We start from the raw sequence: 22,340 nt of genomic DNA, 5'->3' as shown, positions 1-22,340 counted from the left end.
CATGGCTGACTTCTCAATCGTGATTACAATGGAATTCCACTGTTTCCTTATTAAAGAACGTGAAGATTTAATGAGTGAGATTATCAAACAATCATCTATACATCAACAGAATATTACAAATAACATAAAGACTTGATAATGTCTTTAGATTTAATAGATTTTCAACAAAAACAATGAGTTTCATTTTGTGACTTACTGATCAATTGTTTTAAAAAATCATGAAAAATACATAAATCATCATAAAATTACCAAAATATTCTCACATGGCAGTGTTAACATGCGGAATAATATGATGTTGTTTTTAAATCAGTTGACTCAAAGCTTTTTTGAAGAAAAATTAGGAAATATAACTATAAAGGTCACAACAAAAATTTAAATATTCATAAAAAAATAGTGCTACTTTCTATAATTAGGAGAAAAATCTCAGATCACCATAGGTACGTGTGGAATGTTGTAAATGGCTTATATTTACTGTATACCTAAAAAGTTTTCTAACAAAAATTAATTACGTTGTTGTCCAACTATACAGAAAAACTGGTAAAAAGTTAAAAATTAATTAAAAATCTATGCTTTTGTACAGAAATCTCAAAATATTCCCAGGTTGCCTCTGTGACGTGAGAATTCTTCTTATATTTTTGTTGGGGTCATAAATGTAAAACTGTACTTACAATAAAATAATATTTGCATTAGTGTCTGTAGACAAAAATATGTCCTAAAATTAAACACAAGGGGGAGCTCATATCAAGACGACATTTTTTTTGTTTCATAAACCACCTAAGAGTGAACTTTGTAGCAAATTACAAGAAGGTTGTGAGAACAGAATTTGCGCTACAATTGCTAGCCTAAAAATGTATTTTCATAAATATAAAGCGTAAACCTCAACATGGAGCTGCGGCTTTCGTGACATAAGCTCTAGCCTATCCAGCTAACACAATCTGGAAATCTTAGCCTCTTACATGCAAATAATGATTTTTAGGAAATTTTTCAAATTTGAAATTTTAAATGATCATAAGCCACGCCCACTTTGATAAATCATTACCATATTGATAATGTAATCTTAAGACTCTATAGTGATGACAACCACTAAGTTTCGTGCAGATCCATTTAGCCAGTTCAGCAGTATAATTTCTTCCCAGTTATAGCGCCCCCTATTGTTTAATCAAGTTGAAAACCAGGACATACACTTGAATTGACCTTAGGTATGACTGTTATGAACAGCTTTGAAAAATGTCAAAATCTTTTGAAGTTACTCTAAAAAAATTTTTTCATTCTCCAAAATTTTTTTAAAAAAAATCATATTAAAAAAAATAAGCAAATTATCCAAAATCCCTTCACATCTTTTGGTCAGCCGCTCCTCCTCTCTTGTCAGGGAAAGATGTGATGTGATTGAGTTTGACGGCCGGGAGGAGTTAACGAAAGTACGTTGGACTTACTATGCAAATTTCTACTAATTTGCATAAGTTTAAAACATTTTTTAAAATACTCATCTAAATTTGACTGACTCAATGAACATACTGGATGAGATCATTTGTTTTTTTACGAAAGTAATGGGGAGAAACATGCCAAAAATATTTTTGGGGTACCACAGCGCCACCTATTGGACAAAATTCAAAAAATTTTCTGTGATTGTAGATGTCATTATGACTGATATGAATTGTAATTTTCTGTATAGAATATGTATTTTTCAGGAGTAAATGGGCGAAAACGTTTAAAGCCTATTTATAGCCTATAAGCCACGCCCACTTTTTAATCATTTTCAAAATATAGCTTAAGGGTCCGATGATTAACATATGTGCCAAGTTCTGTGGAAATCCATCAAGCCGTTTAGCTGAAACAAACTTTTTGACTCTTTAGCGCCCCCTATTGGTGAATCCACACAAAATCGGGTAGATAGGGCTTACCGCTCATACTTCATAAGGGTGTAGAGTCTCATCAATTTATCTTGAGAAATGGTGAAGATATCATCAATTAGCACATGTGCTAGCTAGCACACTGATTTTGACATGGTGTCATTAGCCCAATTTTCAATATTTCTGCATTTTTCTTCATCACCACAACTTATCTTAGTCCATAGATCATATGTACGAAGTTTGAAGTTGATTCGACGAAAAATGACGAATAGGTGATTAAAAGTAAGTTTTGAGTTTTTTGCGATCTAGCAAAAAATCTAGTTAGGCGGAAATGGGCGTGGCCAATACAAAAAAGATGGAGAATCACCCAAGGATCATGTACATATAAAGTTTATGACTGTAGGACCTACGGTTTGGGAGCTAGTAGCTGAAACGTGTTGACCTCTGCAATAGCGCCACCTAGGTGACGCGGGGTCCAAATTTTCGAATCTGAGTAGCGGTCAGGATTTTGTATCAGACTGCCGTGTCAGATTTTTCCTGGCAATTTCTGGCTCCTGCCCCCATACAAACGTAGCGGAGAAGAATAATAAATAATAATAATGAAAAATCCGTAGAAAAACAATAGGGTTCCCTGCCCTTTGGGCTTGGAACCCTAACTAGAACTGCAAGCAGTTATCAACGGGTTCCAAGCCCCCAGCGCCAGTCGCCCACCCGCCCCGCCCTCAACTTCGCCAGTCCTCACGCGGTCCCGCCCCAAAAACACGTTCTCCCGCCGGCGTCCCGTCAGCTCACTTCAACCGGCGCAATGAAAGTAACACTCAGGATACGTCATTAAACCTGCAAATCCTATACACATCTTTCAGAGGCATGGCTGACTTCTCAATCGTGATTACAATGGAATTCCACTGTTTCCTTATTAAAGAACGTGAAGATTTAATGAGTGAGATTATCAAACAATAATCTATACATCAACAGAATATTACAAACAACATAAATACTTGATAATGTCTTTAGATTTAATTGATTTTCAACAAAAACAATGAGTTTCATTTTGTGACTTACTGACCAAATGTTTCAAAAAATCATGAAAAATACATAACTCATCATAAAATTACCAAAATATTCTCACATGGCAGTGTTGACATGTGGAATAATATGATGTTGTTTTTAAATCAGTAGACTCAAAGCTTTTTTGAAGAAAAATCAGTAAATATAACTGTAAGGGTCACAGTCAAAATTAAAATATTCATAAAAAAATAGTGCTACTTTCTAAAATTTATAGAAAAATCTCAGATCACCATAGGTACATGTTGAATGTTGTAATTGGTTTATATTTACTGTATACCTAAAAAACTTTCTAACAAAAATTAATTACGTTGTTGTCCAACTATACAGAAAAACTGGCAAAAAGTTAAAAAATCATTAAAAATCAATGCTTTCGTACAAAAATCTCAAAATATTCCGAGATTGCCTCTGTGATGTGAGAATTCTTTTTATATTTTTGTTGGGGTCATAAATGTAAAATTGTACCTACAATAAAATAATATTTGCGTTAGTTGCTGTAGACAAAAATATGTCCTATAATTAAACACAAGGGGGAGCTCAAATCAAGACGACATTTTTTTTTGTTTCATAAACCACCTAAGAGTGAACTTTATGGCAAATGTCAAGAAGATTGTGAAAACAGAATTTGCGCTACAATTGCTAGCCTAAAAATGTATTTTTGTAAATTTAAAGCGCAAACATCTTCGTGGAGCTGCGGTTTTCAATATCTAAGCTCATGGCTATCCAGTTAACATAATCTGGAAAACGTAGCTTCTTACATGAAAATAATGATTTTTAGGAAATTTTTCAAATTTGAAATTTTAAATGATCATAAACCACGCCCACATTGATCAATCATTACCATATTGATAATGTAGTCTTAAGACTCTACAATGATGACAACCACTAAGTTTCGTGCAGATCCATTTAACCAGGTCAGCAGTATAATGTATTGCTATTTATAGCGCCCCCTATTGTTTAATCAAGGTGAAAATCAAGACATACACTTGAATTGACCTTAGGTTTGACTGTTATGAACAGCTTTGAAAAATGTCAAAATCTTTTGAAGTTACGCTAAAAAAACTTTTTCATTCCCAAAAAATGATTTAAAAAAATCATAATAAAAAAAATAAGCAAATTATCCAAAATCCCTTCACATCTTTTGGTCAGCCGCTCCTCCTCTCTTGTCAGGGAAAGTTGTGATGTGATTGAGTTTGACGGCTGGGAGGAGTTAACGAAAGTACGTTGGACTTACTATGCACATTTCTGCTAATTTGCATAAGTTTAAAACATTTTTTAAAATACTCATCTAAATTTGACTGACTCAATGAACACACTGGATGAGATTATTTGTTTTTTTACGTAAGAAATGGGGAGAAACATGCCAAAAATATTTTTGGGGTACCACAGCGCCACCTATTGGACAAAATTCAAAAATTTTTCTGTGATTGTAGATGTCACTATGACTGATAAGAATTGTAATTTTCTGTTTAGAATATATATTTTTCATGAGTAAAAGGGCGAAAAATTTTAAAGCCTATAAGCCACGCCCACTTTTTAATCATTTTCAAAATGTAGCTTAAGGGTCCGATGACTAACATATGTGCCAAGTTCTGGGGAAATCCATCAAGCCGTTTAGCTCAAACAAACTTTTTGACTCTTTAGCGCCCCCTATTGGTGAATCCAAACAAAATGGGGTAGATAGGGCTTACCGCTCATACTTCATAAGGGTCTAGAGTCTCATCAGTTTATCTTGAGAAATGGTGAAGATATCATCAATTACCACATGTGCTAGCTAGCGCGCTGATTTTGACATGGTGTCATTAGCCCAATTTTCAATATTTCTGCATTTTTCTTCATCACAACAACTTAGCTTAGTCCATAGATCACATGTACGAAGTTTGAAGTTGATTCGACAAAAAATGATGAATAGGTGATTAAAAGTAAGTTTTGCGTTTTTTGCGATCTAGCAAAAAATCTAGTTAGGCGGAAATGGGCGTGGCCAATACAAAAAAGATGGAGAATCATCCAAGGATCATGGACATATAAAGTTTTTGACTATAGGACCTACGGTTTGGGAGCTAGTAGCTAAAACGTGTTGACCTCCGCAATAGCGCCACCTAGGTGACGCGGGGTCCAAATTTTCGAATCTGAGTAGCGGTCAGGATTTTCTATCAGACTGCCATGTCAGATTTTCCCTGGCAATTTCAGGCTCTTGCGCCCATACAGACACAGCGGAGAAGAATAATAATAATAAATAATAAATAATAAATAATGAAAAATCCGTAGAAAAACAATAGGGTTCCCTGCCCTTTGGGCTTGGAACCCTAACTAGAACTGCAAGCAGTTATCAACGGGTTCCAAGCCCCCAGCGCCAGTCGCCCACCCGCCCCGCCCTCAACTTCGCCAGTCCTCACGCGGTCCCGCCCCAAAAACACGTTCTCCCGCCGGCGTCCCGTCAGCTCACTTCAACCGGCGCAATGAAAGTAACACTCAGGATACGTCATTAAACCTGCAAAGCCTATACACATATCTTTCAGAGGCATGGCTGACTTCTCAATCGTGATTACAATGGAATTCCACTGTTTCCTTATTAAAGAACGTGAAGATTTAATGAGTGAGATTATCAAACAATCATCTATACATCAACAGAATATTACAAATAACATAAAGACTTGATAATGTCTTTAGATTTAATAGATTTTCAACAAAAACAATGAGTTTCATTTTGTGACTTACTGATCAATTGTTTTAAAAAATCATGAAAAATACATAAATCATCATAAAATTACCAAAATATTCTCACATGGCAGTGTTAACATGCGGAATAATATGATGTTGTTTTTAAATCAGTTGACTCAAAGCTTTTTTGAAGAAAAATTAGGAAATATAACTATAAAGGTCACAACAAAAATTTAAATATTCATAAAAAAATAGTGCTACTTTCTATAATTAGGAGAAAAATCTCAGATCACCATAGGTACGTGTGGAATGTTGTAAATGGCTTATATTTACTGTATACCTAAAAAGTTTTCTAACAAAAATTAATTACGTTGTTGTCCAACTATACAGAAAAACTGGTAAAAAGTTAAAAATTAATTAAAAATCTATGCTTTTGTACAGAAATCTCAAAATATTCCCAGGTTGCCTCTGTGACGTGAGAATTCTTCTTATATTTTTGTTGGGGTCATAAATGTAAAACTGTACTTACAATAAAATAATATTTGCATTAGTGTCTGTAGACAAAAATATGTCCTAAAATTAAACACAAGGGGGAGCTCATATCAAGACGACATTTTTTTTGTTTCATAAACCACCTAAGAGTGAACTTTGTAGCAAATTACAAGAAGGTTGTGAGAACAGAATTTGCGCTACAATTGCTAGCCTAAAAATGTATTTTCATAAATATAAAGCGTAAACCTCAACATGGAGCTGCGGCTTTCGTGACATAAGCTCTAGCCTATCCAGCTAACACAATCTGGAAGTCTTAGCCTCTTACATGCAAAGAATGATTTTTAGGAAATTTTTCAAATTTGAAATTTTAAATGATCATAAGCCACGCCCACTTTGATAAATCATTACCATATTGATAATGTAATCTTAAGACTCTATAGTGATGACAACCACTAAGTTTCGTGCAGATCCATTTAGCCAGTTCAGCAGTATAATTTCTTCCCAGTTATAGCGCCCCCTATTGTTTAATCAAGTTGAAAACCAGGACATACACTTGAATTGACCTTAGGTATGACTGTTATGAACAGCTTTGAAAAATGTCAAAATCTTTTGAAGTTACTCTAAAAAAACTTTTTCATTCTCCAAAATTTTTTAAAAAAATCATATTAAAAAAAATAAGCAAATTATCCAAAATCCCTTCACATCTTTTGGTCAGCCGCTCCTCCTCTCTTGTCAGGGAAAGATGTGATGTGATTGAGTTTGACGGCCGGGAGGAGTTAACGAAAGTACGTTGGACTTACTATGCAAATTTCTACTAATTTGCATAAGTTTAAAACATTTTTTAAAATACTCATCTAAATTTGACTGACTCAATGAACATACTGGATGAGATCATTTGTTTTTTTACGAAAGTAATGGGGAGAAACATGCCAAAAATATTTTTGGGGTACCACAGCGCCACCTATTGGACAAAATTCAAAAAATTTTCTGTGATTGTAGATGTCATTATGACTGATATGAATTGTAATTTTCTGTATAGAATATGTATTTTTCAGGAGTAAATGGGCGAAAACGTTTAAAGCCTATTTATAGCCTATAAGCCACGCCCACTTTTTAATCATTTTCAAAATATAGCTTAAGGGTCCGATGATTAACATAAGTGCCAAGTTCTGTGGAAATCCATCAAGCCGTTTAGCTGAAACAAACTTTTTGACTCTTTAGCGCCCCCTATTGGTGAATCCACACAAAATCGGGTAGATAGGGCTTACCGCTCATACTTCATAAGGGTGTAGAGTCTCATCAATTTATCTTGAGAAATGGTGAAGATATCATCAATTACCACATGTGCTAGCTAGCACACTGATTTTGACATGGTGTCATTAGCCCAATTTTCAATATTTCTGCCTTTTTCTTCATCACCACAACTTATCTTAGTCCATAGATCATATGTACGAAGTTTGAAGTTGATTCGACGAAAAATGACGAATAGGTGATTAAAAGTAAGTTTTGAGTTTTTTGCGATCTAGCAAAAAATCTAGTTAGGCGGAAATGGGCGTGGCCAATACAAAAAAGATGGAGAATCACCCAAGGATCATGTACATATAAAGTTTATGACTGTAGGACCTACGGTTTGGGAGCTAGTAGCTGAAACGTGTTGACCTCCGCAATAGCGCCACCTAGGTGACGCGGGGTCCAAATTTTCGAATCTGAGTAGCGGTCAGGATTTTGTATCAGACTGCCATGTCAGATTTTTCCTGGCAATTTCTGGCTCCTGCCCCCATACAAACGTAGCGGAGAAGAATAATAAATAATAACTAGAACTGCAAGCAGTTATCAACGGGTTCCAAGCCCCCAGCGCCAGTCGCCTACCCGGCCCCGCCCTCCACTTCGCCAGTCCTCACGCGGTCCTGCCCCAAAAACACGTTCTCCCGCCGGCGTTCGTCAGCTCACTTCAACCGGCGCAATGAAAGTAACACTCAGGATACGTCATTAAACCTGCAAAGCCTATACACATATCTTTCAGAGGCATGGCTGACTCCTCAATCGTGATTACAATGGAATTCCACTGTTTCCTTATTAAAGAACGTGAAGATTTAATGAGTGAGGTTATCAAACAATGATCTATACATAAACAGAATATTACCAATAACATAAACACTTGATAATGTCTTTAGATTTAAAAGATTTTCAACAAAAACTATGAGTTTCATTTTGTGACTTACTGAACAAATGTTTTAAAAAATCATGAAAAATACATAAATCATCCTAAAATTACCAAAATATTCTCACATGGCAGTGTTAACATGCGGAATAATATGATGTTGTTTTTAAATCAGTAGACTCAAAGCTTTTTTGAAGAAAAATTGGGAAATATAACTATAAAGGTCACAACAAAAATAAAAATATTCATAAAAAAATAGTGCTACTTTCTAAAATTAGGAGAAAAATCTCAGATCACCATAGGTACATGAGGGATGTTATAAATGGCTTATATTTACTGTATACCTAAAAAGCTTTCTAACAAAAATTAATTACGTTGTTGTCCAAATATACAGAAAAACTGGTAAAAAGTTAAAAATTCATTAAAAATATACGCTTTTGTACAGAAATCTCAAAATATTCCCAGGTTGCCTCTGTGATGTGAGAATTCTTCTTATATTTTTGTTGGGGTCATAAATGTAAAACTGTACTTACAATAAAATAATACTTGCATTAGTGGCTGTAGACAAAAATATGTCCTATAATTAAACACTAGGGGGAGCTCAAATCAAGACGACATTTTTTTTTGTTTCATAACCCACCTAAGAGTGAACTTTGTGGCAAATTACAAGAAGATTGTGAGAACAGAATTTGCGCTACAATTGCTAGCCTAAAAACGTATTTTCGTAAATATAAAGCGCAAACCTCTTTGTGGAGCTGCGGCTTTCGTGACATAAGCTCTAGCCTATTCATTTAACACAATCTGGAAATCTTAGCCTCTTACATGCAAATAGTGATTTTTAGGAAATTTTTCAAATTTGAAATTTTAAATGATCATAAACCACGCCCACTTTGATCAATCATTACCATATTGATAATGTAGTCTTAAGACTTTATAGTGATGACAGCCACTAAGTTTCGTGCCGATCCATTTAGCCGGTTCAGCAGTATAATTTCTTCCCAGTTATAGCGCCCCCTATTGTTTAATCAAGTTGAAAACCAGGACATACACTTGAATTGACCTTAGGTATGACTGTTATGAACAGCTTTGAAAAATGTCAAAATCTCTTGAAGTTACGCTAAAAAAACTTTTTCATTCCCAAAAAATTATTTAAAAAAATCATATTTAAAAAAATAAGCAAATTATCGAAAATCCCTTCACATCTTTTGGTCACCCGCTCCTCCTCTCTTGTCAGGGAAAGTTTTGATTTGATTGAGTTTGACGGCCGGGAGGAGTTAACGAAAGTACGTTGGACTTACTATGCAAATTTCTACTAATTTGCATAAGTTTAAAACATTTTTTAAATTACTCATCTAAATTTGACTGACTCAAAGAACACATTGGAATAGATCATTTAATTTTTTTACAAAAGAAATGGGGAGAAACATGCCAAAAATATTTTTGGGGTACCAGAGCGCCACCTATTGGACAAAATTCAAAAAATTTTCTGTGATTGTAGATGTCACGATGACTGATATGAATTGTAATTTTCTGTATAGAATATGTATTTTTCATGAGTAAAAGGGCGAAAATTTTTAAAGCCTATAAGCCACGCCCACTTTTTAATCATTTTCAAAATATAGCTTAAGGGTCCGACGATTAACATATGTGCCAAGTTCTGTGGAAATCCATCAAGCCGTTTAGCTGAAACAAACTTTTTGACTCTTTAGCGCCCCCTATTGGTGAATCCAAACAAAATGGGGTAGATAGGACTTACCGCTCATACTTTGTAAGGTTCTAGAGTCTCATCAATTTATTTTGAGAAATGGTGAAGATATCATCAATTAACACATGTGCTAGCTAGCGCACTGATTTTGACATGGTGTCATTAGCCCAATTTTCAATATTTCTGCATTTTTCTTCATCACAACAACTTAGCCTAGTCCATAGATCACATGTACGAAGTTTGAAGTTGATTCGACGAAAAATGTCGAATAGGTGATTAAAACTAAGTTTTGCATTTTTTGCGATCTAGCAAAAAATCTAGTTAGGCGGAAATGGGCGTGGCCAATACAAAAAAGATGGAGAATCAATCAAGGATCATGTGCATATAAAGTTTTTGACTGTAGGACCTACGGTTTGGGAGCTAGTAGCTGAAACGTGTTGACCTCTGCAATAGCGCCACCTAGGTGACCCGGGGTCCAAATTTTCGAATCTGAGTAGCGGTCAGGATTTTCTATCAGACTGCCATGTCAGATTTTTCCTTGCAATTTCAGGCTCTTGCGCCCATACAGACACAGCGGAGAAGAATAATAATAATAAACTAGAACTGCAAGCAGTTATCAACGGGTTCCAAGCCCCCAGCGCCAGTCGCCTACCCGGCCCCGCCCTCCACTTCGCCAGTCCTCACGCGGTCCTGCCCCAAAAACACGTTCTCCCGCCGGCGTTCGTCAGCTCACTTCAACCGGCGCAATGAAAGTAACACTCAGGATACGTCATTAAACCTGCAAAGCCTATACACATATCTTTCAGAGGCATGGCTGACTCCTCAATCGTGATTACAATGGAATTCCACTGTTTCCTTATTAAAGAACGTGAAGATTTAATGAGTGAGGTTATCAAACAATGATCTATACATAAACAGAATATTACCAATAACATAAACACTTGATAATGTCTTTAGATTTAAAAGATTTTCAACAAAAACTATGAGTTTCATTTTGTGACTTACTGAACAAATGTTTTAAAAAATCATGAAAAATACATAAATCATCCTAAAATTACCAAAATATTCTCACATGGCAGTGTTAACATGCGGAATAATATGATGTTGTTTTTAAATCAGTAGACTCAAAGCTTTTTTGAAGAAAAATTGGGAAATATAACTATAAAGGTCACAACAAAAATAAAAATATTCATAAAAAAATAGTGCTACTTTCTAAAATTAGGAGAAAAATCTCAGATCACCATAGGTACATGAGGGATGTTATAAATGGCTTATATTTACTGTATACCTAAAAAGCTTTCTAACAAAAATTAATTACGTTGTTGTCCAAATATACAGAAAAACTGGTAAAAAGTTAAAAATTCATTAAAAATATACGCTTTTGTACAGAAATCTCAAAATATTCCCAGGTTGCCTCTGTGATGTGAGAATTCTTCTTATATTTTTGTTGGGGTCATAAATGTAAAACTGTACTTACAATAAAATAATACTTGCATTAGTGGCTGTAGACAAAAATATGTCCTATAATTAAACACTAGGGGGAGCTCAAATCAAGACGACATTTTTTTTTGTTTCATAACCCACCTAAGAGTGAACTTTGTGGCAAATTACAAGAAGATTGTGAGAACAGAATTTGCGCTACAATTGCTAGCCTAAAAACGTATTTTCGTAAATATAAAGCGCAAACCTCTTTGTGGAGCTGCGGCTTTCGTGACATAAGCTCTAGCCTATTCATTTAACACAATCTGGAAATCTTAGCCTCTTACATGCAAATAGTGATTTTTAGGAAATTTTTCAAATTTGAAATTTTAAATGATCATAAACCACGCCCACTTTGATCAATCATTACCATATTGATAATGTAGTCTTAAGACTTTATAGTGATGACAGCCACTAAGTTTCGTGCCGATCCATTTAGCCGGTTCAGCAGTATAATTTCTTCCCAGTTATAGCGCCCCCTATTGTTTAATCAAGTTGAAAACCAGGACATACACTTGAATTGACCTTAGGTATGACTGTTATGAACAGCTTTGAAAAATGTCAAAATCTCTTGAAGTTACGCTAAAAAAACTTTTTCATTCCCAAAAAATTATTTAAAAAAATCATATTTAAAAAAATAAGCAAATTATCGAAAATCCCTTCACATCTTTTGGTCACCCGCTCCTCCTCTCTTGTCAGGGAAAGTTTTGATTTGATTGAGTTTGACGGCCGGGAGGAGTTAACGAAAGTACGTTGGACTTACTATGCAAATTTCTACTAATTTGCATAAGTTTAAAACATTTTTTAAATTACTCATCTAAATTTGACTGACTCAAAGAACACATTGGAATAGATCATTTAATTTTTTTACAAAAGAAATGGGGAGAAACATGCCAAAAATATTTTTGGGGTACCAGAGCGCCACCTATTGGACAAAATTCAAAAAATTTTCTGTGATTGTAGATGTCACGATGACTGATATGAATTGTAATTTTCTGTATAGAATATGTATTTTTCATGAGTAAAAGGGCGAAAATTTTTAAAGCCTATAAGCCACGCCCACTTTTTAATCATTTTCAAAATATAGCTTAAGGGTCCGACGATTAACATATGTGCCAAGTTCTGTGGAAATCCATCAAGCCGTTTAGCTGAAACAAACTTTTTGACTCTTTAGCGCCCCCTATTGGTGAATCCAAACAAAATGGGGTAGATAGGACTTACCGCTCATACTTTGTAAGGTTCTAGAGTCTCATCAATTTATTTTGAGAAATGGTGAAGATATCATCAATTAACACATGTGCTAGCTAGCGCACTGATTTTGACATGGTGTCATTAGCCCAATTTTCAATATTTCTGCATTTTTCTTCATCACAACAACTTAGCCTAGTCCATAGATCACATGTACGAAGTTTGAAGTTGATTCGACGAAAAATGTCGAATAGGTGATTAAAACTAAGTTTTGCATTTTTTGCGATCTAGCAAAAAATCTAGTTAGGCGGAAATGGGCGTGGCCAATACAAAAAAGATGGAGAATCAATCAAGGATCATGTGCATATAAAGTTTTTGACTGTAGGACCTACGGTTTGGGAGCTAGTAGCTGAAACGTGTTGACCTCTGCAATAGCGCCACCTAGGTGACCCGGGGTCCAAATTTTCGAATCTGAGTAGCGGTCAGGATTTTCTATCAGACTGCCATGTCAGATTTTTCCTTGCAATTTCAGGCTCTTGCGCCCATACAGACACAGCGGAGAAGAATAATAATAATAAACTAGAACTGCAAGCAGTTATCAACGGGTTCCAAGCCCCCAGCGCCAGTCGCCCACCCGCCCCGCCCTCAACTTCGCCAGTCCTCACGCGGTCCCGCCCCAAAAACACGTTCTCCCGCCGGCGTCCCGTCAGCTCACTTCAACCGGCGCAATGAAAGTAACACTCAGGATACGTCATTAAACCTGCAAATCCTATACACATCTTTCAGAGGCATGGCTGACTTCTCAATCGTGATTACAATGGAATTCCACTGTTTCCTTATTAAAGAACGTGAAGATTTAATGAGTGAGATTATCAAACAATAATCTATACATCAACAGAATATTACAAACAACATAAATACTTGATAATGTCTTTAGATTTAATTGATTTTCAACAAAAACAATGAGTTTCATTTTGTGACTTACTGACCAAATGTTTCAAAAAATCATGAAAAATACATAACTCATCATAAAATTACCAAAATATTCTCACATGGCAGTGTTGACATGTGGAATAATATGATGTTGTTTTTAAATCAGTAGACTCAAAGCTTTTTTGAAGAAAAATCAGTAAATATAACTGTAAGGGTCACAGTCAAAATTAAAATATTCATAAAAAAATAGTGCTACTTTCTAAAATTTATAGAAAAATCTCAGATCACCATAGGTACATGTTGAATGTTGTAATTGGTTTATATTTACTGTATACCTAAAAAACTTTCTAACAAAAATTAATTACGTTGTTGTCCAACTATACAGAAAAACTGGCAAAAAGTTAAAAAATCATTAAAAATCAATGCTTTCGTACAAAAATCTCAAAATATTCCGAGATTGCCTCTGTGATGTGAGAATTCTTTTTATATTTTTGTTGGGGTCATAAATGTAAAATTGTACCTACAATAAAATAATATTTGCGTTAGTTGCTGTAGACAAAAATATGTCCTATAATTAAACACAAGGGGGAGCTCAAATCAAGACGACATTTTTTTTTGTTTCATAAACCACCTAAGAGTGAACTTTATGGCAAATGTCAAGAAGATTGTGAAAACAGAATTTGCGCTACAATTGCTAGCCTAAAAATGTATTTTTGTAAATTTAAAGCGCAAACATCTTCGTGGAGCTGCGGTTTTCAATATCTAAGCTCATGGCTATCCAGTTAACATAATCTGGAAAACGTAGCTTCTTACATGAAAATAATGATTTTTAGGAAATTTTTCAAATTTGAAATTTTAAATGATCATAAACCACGCCCACATTGATCAATCATTACCATATTGATAATGTAGTCTTAAGACTCTACAATGATGACAACCACTAAGTTTCGTGCAGATCCATTTAACCAGGTCAGCAGTATAATGTATTGCTATTTATAGCGCCCCCTATTGTTTAATCAAGGTGAAAATCAAGACATACACTTGAATTGACCTTAGGTTTGACTGTTATGAACAGCTTTGAAAAATGTCAAAATCTTTTGAAGTTACGCTAAAAAAACTTTTTCATTCCCAAAAAATGATTTAAAAAAATCATAATAAAAAAAATAAGCAAATTATCCAAAATCCCTTCACATCTTTTGGTCAGCCGCTCCTCCTCTCTTGTCAGGGAAAGTTGTGATGTGATTGAGTTTGACGGCTGGGAGGAGTTAACGAAAGTACGTTGGACTTACTATGCACATTTCTGCTAATTTGCATAAGTTTAAAACATTTTTTAAAATACTCATCTAAATTTGACTGACTCAATGAACACACTGGATGAGATTATTTGTTTTTTTACGTAAGAAATGGGGAGAAACATGCCAAAAATATTTTTGGGGTACCACAGCGCCACCTATTGGACAAAATTCAAAAATTTTTCTGTGATTGTAGATGTCACTATGACTGATAAGAATTGTAATTTTCTGTTTAGAATATATATTTTTCATGAGTAAAAGGGCGAAAAATTTTAAAGCCTATAAGCCACGCCCACTTTTTAATCATTTTCAAAATGTAGCTTAAGGGTCCGATGACTAACATATGTGCCAAGTTCTGGGGAAATCCATCAAGCCGTTTAGCTCAAACAAACTTTTTGACTCTTTAGCGCCCCCTATTGGTGAATCCAAACAAAATGGGGTAGATAGGGCTTACCGCTCATACTTCATAAGGGTCTAGAGTCTCATCAGTTTATCTTGAGAAATGGTGAAGATATCATCAATTACCACATGTGCTAGCTAGCGCGCTGATTTTGACATGGTGTCATTAGCCCAATTTTCAATATTTCTGCATTTTTCTTCATCACAACAACTTAGCTTAGTCCATAGATCACATGTACGAAGTTTGAAGTTGATTCGACAAAAAATGATGAATAGGTGATTAAAAGTAAGTTTTGCGTTTTTTGCGATCTAGCAAAAAATCTAGTTAGGCGGAAATGGGCGTGGCCAATACAAAAAAGATGGAGAATCATCCAAGGATCATGGACATATAAAGTTTTTGACTATAGGACCTACGGTTTGGGAGCTAGTAGCTAAAACGTGTTGACCTCCGCAATAGCGCCACCTAGGTGACGCGGGGTCCAAATTTTCGAATCTGAGTAGCGGTCAGGATTTTCTATCAGACTGCCATGTCAGATTTTCCCTGGCAATTTCAGGCTCTTGCGCCCATACAGACACAGCGGAGAAGAATAATAATAATAAATAATAAATAATAAATAATGAAAAATCCGTAGAAAAACAATAGGGTTCCCTGCCCTTTGGGCTTGGAACCCTAACTAGAACTGCAAGCAGTTATCAACGGGTTCCAAGCCCCCAGCGCCAGTCGCCCACCCGCCCCGCCCTCAACTTCGCCAGTCCTCACGCGGTCCCGCCCCAAAAACACGTTCTCCCGCCGGCGTCCCGTCAGCTCACTTCAACCGGCGCAATGAAAGTAACACTCAGGATACGTCATTAAACCTGCAAATCCTATACACATCTTTCAGAGGCATGGCTGACTTCTCAATCGTGATTACAATGGAATTCCACTGTTTCCTTATTAAAGAACGTGAAGATTTAATGAGTGAGATTATCAAACAATAATCTATACATCAACAGAATATTACAAACAACATAAATACTTGATAATGTCTTTAGATTTAATTGATTTTCAACAAAAACAATGAGTTTCATTTTGTGACTTACTGACCAAATGTTTCAAAAAATCATGAAAAATACATAACTCATCATAAAATTACAAAAATATTCTCACATGGCAGTGTTGACATGTGGAATAATATGATGTTGTTTTTAAATCAGTAGACTCAAAGCTTTTTTGAAGAAAAATCAGTAAATATAACTGTAAGGGTCACAGTCAAAATTAAAATATTCATAAAAAAATAGTGCTACTTTCTAAAATTTATAGAAAAATCTCAGATCACCATAGGTACATGTTGAATGTTGTAATTGGTTTATATTTACTGTATACCTAAAAAACTTTCTAACAAAAATTAATTACGTTGTTGTCCAACTATACAGAAAAACTGGCAAAAAGTTAAAAAATCATTAAAAATCAATGCTTTCGTACAAAAATCTCAAAATATTCCGAGATTGCCTTTGTGATGTGAGAATTCTTTTTATATTTTTGTTGGGGTCATAAATGTAAAATTGTACCTACAATAAAATAATATTTGCGTTAGTTGCTGTAGACAAAAATATGTCCTATAATTAAACACAAGGGGGAGCTCAAATCAAGACGACATTTTTTTTTGTTTCATAAACCACCTAAGAGTGAACTTTATGGCAAATGTCAAGAAGATTGTGAAAACAGAATTTGCGCTACAATTGCTAGCCTAAAAATGTATTTTTGTAAATTTAAAGCGCAAACATCTTCGTGGAGCTGCGGTTTTCAATATCTAAGCTCATGGCTATCCAGTTAACATAATCTGGAAAACGTAGCTTCTTACATGAAAATAATGATTTTTAGGAAATTTTTCAAATTTGAAATTTTAAATGATCATAAACCACGCCCACATTGATCAATCATTACCATATTGATAATGTAGTCTTAAGACTCTACAATGATGTCAACCACTAAGTTTCGTGCAGATCCATTTAACCAGGTCAGCAGTATAATGTATTGCTATTTATAGCGCCCCCTATTGTTTAATCAAGGTGAAAATCAAGACATACACTTGAATTGACCTTAGGTTTGACTGTTATGAACAGCTTTGAAAAATGTCCAAATATTTTGAAGTTATGCTAAAAAAACTTTTTCATTCCCCAAAAAATATTTAAAAAATTCATATTTAAAAAAGTAAGAAAATTATCCAAAATCCCTTCAGATCGTTTGGTCAGCCGCTCCTCCTCTCTTGTCAGGCAAAGTTGTGATGTGATTGGGTTTGACGGCCGGGAGGAGTTAACGAAAGTACGTTTGACTTACTATGCAAATTTCTACTAATTAGCATAAGTTTAAAACATTTTTTAAAATACTCATCTTAATTTGACTGAGTCAATGAACATACTGGATGAGACCATTTGCTTGTTTACTAAAATATTGAGGAGAAAAATGCCAAAAACATTTTTGGGGTACAACAGCGCCAACTATTGGACAAACTTCAAACTTTTTTCTGTGATTGTAGATGTCACTATGACTGATATAATTTGTAACTTTCTGTATAGAATATGTATTTTTCATCAGTTAAAGGGCAAAAAATTTTAAAGCCTATAAGCCACGCCCACTTTTTAATCATTTTCAAAATATAGCTTAAGGGTCCAATGATTAACATATGTGCCAAGTTCTGTGGAAATCCATCAAGCCGTTTAGCTCAAACTAACTTTTTGACTCTTTAGCGCCCCCTTTTGGTGAATCCAAACAAAATGGGGAAGGTAGGGCTTACCGCTCATACTTCATAAGGGTCTAGAGTCTCATCACTTTATCTTGAGATATGGTGAAGATATCATCAATTAGCACATGTGCTAGCTAGCGCACTGATTTTGACATGGTGTCATTAGCCCAATTTTCAATATTTCTGCGTTTTTCTGCATCACAACAACTTATCTTAGTCCATAGATCATATGTACGAAGTTTGAAGTTGATTCGACGAAAAATGACGAATAGGTGATTAAAACTAAGCTTTGCATTTTTTGCGATCTAGCAAAAAATCTAGTTAGGCGGAAATGGGCGTGGCCAATACAAAAAAGATGGGGAATCATCCAAGGATCATGTACATATAAAGTTTTTGACTGTAGGACCTACGGTTTGGGAGCTAGTAGCTGAAACGTGTTGACCTCCGCAATAGCGCCACCTAGGTGACGCGGGGTCCAAATTTTTGAATCTGAGTAGCGGTCAGGATTTTCTATCGGACTGCCATGTCAGATTTTCCCTGACAATTTCAGGCTCTTGCGCCCATATAGTTTTAGCGGAGAAGAATAATAATAAATAATAAAAAAACAATAGGGTTCCCTGCCCTTTGGGCTTGGAACCCTAATAATGAAAAATCCGTAGAAAAACAATAGGGTTCCCTGCCCTTTGGGCTTGGAACCCTAACTAGAACTGCAAGCAGTTATCAACGGGTTCCAAGCCCCCAGCGCCAGTCGCCCACCCGCCCCGCCCTCAACTTCGCCAGTCCTCACGCGGTCCCGCCCCAAAAACACGTTCTCCCGCCGGCGTCCCGTCAGCTCACTTCAACCGGCGCAATGAAAGTAACACTCAGGATACGTCATTAAACCTGCAAAGCCTATACACATATCTTTCAGAGGCATGGCTGACTTCTCAATCGTGATTACAATGGAATTCCACTGTTTCCTTATTAAAGAACGTGAAGATTTAATGAGTGAGATTATCAAACAATCATCTATACATCAACAGAATATTACAAATAACATAAAGACTTGATAATGTCTTTAGATTTAATAGATTTTCAACAAAAACAATGAGTTTCATTTTGTGACTTACTGATCAATTGTTTTAAAAAATCATGAAAAATACATAAATCATCATAAAATTACCAAAATATTCTCACATGGCAGTGTTAACATGCGGAATAATATGATGTTGTTTTTAAATCAGTTGACTCAAAGCTTTTTTGAAGAAAAATTAGGAAATATAACTATAAAGGTCACAACAAAAATTTAAATATTCATAAAAATATAGTGCTACTTTCTATAATTAGGAGAAAAATCTCAGATCACCATAGGTACGTGTGGAATGTTGTAAATGGCTTATATTTACTGTATACCTAAAAAGTTTTCTAACAAAAATTAATTACGTTGTTGTCCAACTATACAGAAAAACTGGTAAAAAGTTAAAAATTAATTAAAAATCTATGCTTTTGTACAGAAATCTCAAAATATTCCCAGGTTGCCTCTGTGACGTGAGAATTCTTCTTATATTTTTGTTGGGGTCATAAATGTAAAACTGTACTTACAATAAAATAATATTTGCATTAGTGTCTGTAGACAAAAATATGTCCTAAAATTAAACACAAGGGGGAGCTCATATCAAGACGACATTTTTTTTGTTTCATAAACCACCTAAGAGTGAACTTTGTAGCAAATTACAAGAAGGTTGTGAGAACAGAATTTGCGCTACAATTGCTAGCCTAAAAATGTATTTTCATAAATATAAAGCGTAAACCTCAACATGGAGCTGCGGCTTTCGTGACATAAGCTCTAGCCTATCCAGCTAACACAATCTGGAAATCTTAGCCTCTTACATGCAAATAATGATTTTTAGGAAATTTTTCAAATTTGAAATTTTAAATGATCATAAGCCACGCCCACTTTGATAAATCATTACCATATTGATAATGTAATCTTAAGACTCTATAGTGATGACAACCACTAAGTTTCGTGCAGATCCATTTAGCCAGTTCAGCAGTATAATTTCTTCCCAGTTATAGCGCCCCCTATTGTTTAATCAAGTTGAAAACCAGGACATACACTTGAATTGACCTTAGGTATGACTGTTATGAACAGCTTTGAAAAATGTCAAAATCTTTTGAAGTTACTTTTAAAAAAACTTTTTCATTCTCCAAAATTTAAAAAAAAAAATCATATTAAAAAAAATAAGCAAATTATCCAAAATCCCTTCACATCTTTTGGTCAGCCGCTCCTCCTCTCTTGTCAGGGAAAGATGTGATGTGATTGAGTTTGACGGCCGGGAGGAGTTAACGAAAGTACGTTGGACTTACTATGCAAATTTCTACTAATTTGCATAAGTTTAAAACATTTTTTAAAATACTCATCTAAATTTGACTGACTCAATGAACATACTGGATGAGATCATTTGTTTTTTTACGAAAGTAATGGGGAGAAACATGCCAAAAATATTTTTGGGGTACCACAGCGCCACCTATTGGACAAAATTCAAAAAATTTTCTGTGATTGTAGATGTTATTATGACTGATATGAATTGTAATTTTCTGTATAGAATATGTATTTTTCAGGAGTAAATGGGCGAAAACGTTTAAAGCCTATTTATAGCCTATAAGCCACGCCCACTTTTTAATCATTTTCAAAATATAGCTTAAGGGTCCGATGATTAACATATGTGCCAAGTTCTGTGGAAATCCATCAAGCAGTTTAGCTGAAACAAACTTTTTGACTCTTTAGCGCCCCCTATTGGTGAATCCACACAAAATCGGGTAGATAGGGCTTACCGCTCATACTTCATAAGGGTGTAGAGTCTCATCAATTTATCTTGAGAAATGGTGAAGATATCATCAATTACCACATGTGCTAGCTAGCACACTGATTTTGACATGGTGTCATTAGCCCAATTTTCAATATTTCTGCCTTTTTCTTCATCACCACAACTTATCTTAGTCCATAGATCATATGTCCGAAGTTTGAAGTTGATTCGACGAAAAATGACGAATAGGTGATTAAAAGTAAGTTTTGAGTTTTTTGCGATCTAGCAAAAAATCTAGTTAGGCGGAAATGGGCGTGGCCAATACAAAAAAGATGGAGAATCACCCAAGGATCATGTACATATAAAGTTTATGACTGTAGGACCTACGGTTTGGGAGCTAGTAGCTGAAACGTGTTGACCTCCGCAATAGCGCCACCTAGGTGACGCGGGGTCCAAATTTTCGAATCTGAGTAGCGGTCAGGATTTTGTATCAGACTGCCATGTCAGATTTTTCCTGGCAATTTCTGGCTCCTGCCCCCATACAAACGTAGCGGAGAAGAATAATAAATAACTAGAACTGCAAGCAGTTATCAACGGGTTCCAAGCCCCCAGCGCCAGTCGCCTACCCGGCCCCGCCCTCCACTTCGCCAGTCCTCACGCGGTCCCGCCCCAAAAACACGTTCTCCCGCCGGCGTTCGTCAGCTCACTTCAACCGGCGCAATGAAAGTAACACTCAGGATACGTCATTAAACCTGCAAAGCCTATACACATATCTTTCAGAGGCATGGCTGACTCCTCAATCGTGATTACAATGGAATTCCACTGTTTCCTTATTAAAGAACGTGAAGATTTAATGAGTGAGGTTATCAAACAATGATCTATACATCAACAGAATATTACCAATAACATAAACACTTGATAATGTCTTTAGATTTAAAAGATTTTCAACAAAAACTATGAGTTTCATTTTGTGACTTACTGAACAAATGTTTTAAAAAATCATGAAAAATACATAAATCATCCTAAAATTACCAAAATATTCTCACATGGCAGTGTTAACATGCGGAATAATATGATGTTGTTTTTAAATCAGTAGACTCAAAGCTTTTTTGAAGAAAAATTGGGAAATATAACTATAAAGGTCACAACAAAAATAAAAATATTCATAAAAAAATAGTGCTACTTTCTAAAATTAGGAGAAAAATCTCAGATCACCATAGGTACATGTGGGATGTTATAAATGGCTTATATTTACTGTATACCTAAAAAGCTTTCTAACAAAAATTAATTACGTTGTTGTCCAAATATACAGAAAAACTGGTAAAAAGTTAAAAATTCATTAAAAATATACACTTTTGTACAGAAATCTCAAAATATTCCCAGGTTGCCTCTGTGATGTGAGAATTCTTCTTATATTTTTGTTGGGGTCATAAATGTAAAACTGTACTTACAATAAAATAATACTTGCATTAGTGGCTGTAGACAAAAATATGTCCTATAATTAAACACTAGGGGGAGCTCAAATCAAGACGACATTTCTTTTTGTTTCATAACCCACCTAAGAGTGAACTTTGTGGCAAATTACAAGAAGATTGTGAGAACAGAA

The sequence above is a fragment of the Nothobranchius furzeri genome, chromosome 5, assembly GCF_043380555.1.
Source record: "Nothobranchius furzeri strain GRZ-AD chromosome 5, NfurGRZ-RIMD1, whole genome shotgun sequence".
Lineage (NCBI taxonomy): Eukaryota > Metazoa > Chordata > Actinopteri > Cyprinodontiformes > Nothobranchiidae > Nothobranchius > Nothobranchius furzeri.
The sequence above is the reverse complement of the archived record's forward strand: the minus strand, read 5'-3'. Positions refer to the sequence as shown.